Source organism: Tachypleus tridentatus, chromosome 13 (assembly GCF_004210375.1).
Source record: "Tachypleus tridentatus isolate NWPU-2018 chromosome 13, ASM421037v1, whole genome shotgun sequence".
NCBI lineage: Eukaryota > Metazoa > Arthropoda > Merostomata > Xiphosura > Limulidae > Tachypleus > Tachypleus tridentatus.
The window spans coordinates 72,596,962-72,599,807 of NC_134837.1; positions in this window are offsets into that span (position 1 = coordinate 72,596,962).

Genomic DNA, 2,846 nt, shown 5'->3' on the forward strand with positions numbered 1-2,846 from the left:
AATAACCATCCTTTATTTCTTTCTTTCTATATTTTTAATCAGATGTTGTTTTCTTTTTCTTACATTTGTTTATCTCTTTAATTATCCAATAAATTATTGTAGCATCTTAAATGCTCATTTTCTGTGTGCCTTGTTTAACTGACAGAGTGGAAATATAAAACCCTTTGATATTCGTGTAATTTGATGTATTGTTTTATGTTTAACCTAAGAAAAGGTGGTACAGAGATACAATTTCTTATGTTTTCACGATGCATTTTCTATTTTCTAAAATACTTAAAATTAAATTAATATTTATTTACATTTAAATCAGTATTCATTCAGCTTGTAACAATATTAGTATTGAAATTTTGAAAGACTCATAAAGGGCGTTCTTCAGCATGAAGTTTGTTCGTCAGTAACATAAAACCATTATCGGGTTGTTCTTTATTGAAAAACAAACAAACTGTATTTACAATCGTGGAATTTGGTGTATTGTTTTATGTTGCATTAAAAAAAAGAGAAACAGAGAACAGTGGTGAATATTGTGGCTAAGAAAGTAAAATATATTATCATCAGCATATTTATGTTATTCAAGACTTTTTATACTTTCGTATTTATTTAGAATTAAACACGTGTAACTGATATATTAATATCAAATAATTTATTGAAAGACTTGCTTGTATTATAAAATATGCATATCATGTGAACTTTGAGAACACATTCAAAATAATTTAACTAGGATACTTAGATTATTTCTTACGAGATGAACTTTAATAACAGAAACAACTGAAGTAATGAACGCAGTGATTCTTGTTATCTATTGTTATTCCTATCTGTATTATGATTGGTCAGATAGTTATAGGAACAAAAATAGTTTAAATCAAGAGATGGTGTGAAAAGTGACAAAAATTAAGTAACATTGCTGTTTATTTTCATTGCTACATAACTAGTGTAAGGTTTTTACCGATTAACATGTAAAATAGTTTAACTTTCTACCTGACAAATACGTCTCCACGACTTCTCACGTTATTGAAATGATAAGTCGGACAAGGCTGTTATTGAGCACAGAAGGCTATGTGCGCTCTGCCATTACAACCACCTTACTTTCACAGTGTACAATTCTTTTGTTAATATCCATAGCGTTTTTTCAATTCTTATAAGTAATTGGATTGTCTAGTAAAACACTACAAATAAATTCAATTTGGATCGGTCTCTACCATAACCACTTTCTTCGAGTCAATCATCCAGCCAGAAGCTGCTTGTCAAGGGTTATTTCTTGTTGCTATGATAATACAGTCAAGACATCATTAAAACGTACTAAAATTACGATTATTTAATGGTGCTTTTGAAAAGTTACATTATTTCTATATGGTTACTGTAGCAAGATATAAAGCAAGAAGCACATTTGTTTACTACCACGAAATAAGTATATTTGTTAATTTCATGACTGAAAAGATAGAGTGATTCAAAATCAAGAATAATATTTATTTTTACCCAAAGTATGCCAATACTATAAACTTACATGATCATCAATACAATAAACTTTAAACCTTAGGTCTCATTTATACAATGCTTGTTTTACCCAATTTGTCGAAGTAGATTCTTGAACTAGATGTGATTAAAAATATGTACATTTCTTATATTAATTGTTATACTATGAATTTTTTGATAAAAAGATAGTTTTGATGTTATTATATAACAACCCTTCCATCCATGGTACCATATTAGTAACCTTTACTGAACCATTTACAAAAAATAATATCTTTGCTGTAAGGAGCACAACATTCCGTATATGGCCAACCAATGAATTTCACAATAAAATTGTAACCTCTTTAGACTTCTATTGATTCACTATTTTTGTTGGTATAACCTAAAATCCTACATTCCCTACCACTAAGAACAGCACACTATTTGTATGGCTCAAGAGACTGATCAACCATTACATCAAAATTCTTTTCTTTCTTATAAGAATATATCCATCCAAATCATACTTGTAACTAAAAATATTATAATTCAGATACATTATCTTGGATTTATCACAATTAAAACCCATATACCATTTATTTGTCCCACTCACTTAATGATCTAGATCTTGTTGTGATTCAGCAGCATCCTCTTCACACCCAGTAACACTCAAGACTTTAATATCATGTGCAAATTTAAGTAATTCATTTACCCTTCCTTCATTTGCCTCATTAGTGTTAATCAAAAGAGCAATGGTCCTAAGACTGAGTCCTGAGGTATATCACTTGTAATATTAATCGAGTTTGACTGAACGCCATCTTGTCACTCTTCTATACAATTCCATTTATCACCCACACTTAGAGAGACAAGTTTTTCACAAGCCTTTAAAGTGGTACCTTGTCAAATGTTTTCTATACATCCGGAGAAACCAAATCATCAGCACAGTTACACTAATATACGTATGCAGTGAAAATTTCAAACATTAAACTCTATCTACATAAACCATGTTCCACAACTTCAACTGTTATGGTGTGAACGGCAATGGATATAGCAAAAGTGTGCTTGAAATACTCGATCATTTATTCTTTTAATACATGATAATTTCTAAAGGACTAAAAGAATGAAATGTTTAAAAATAAACCCTAAAACTAATATTTTGTAAAAAAAGTATAATTAAAATTTAATATGTTTCAGATCAGAATGTTGCAAAAGAAACAACAGTGAAGCTTTACGAATGTATTCTGAACAGTTCACCTCTGACTGAAGTGAGTTTAATATTAATATTTGTTTGATTTGGTTTATTATGAATTTTACCAAAGCTATACGAAGGCTACCTTCGTTGGCTACTTGATATAGCAGTTAGAAATTATAGGTAAGGCAGTTAGTAAACACTTCACCACGAC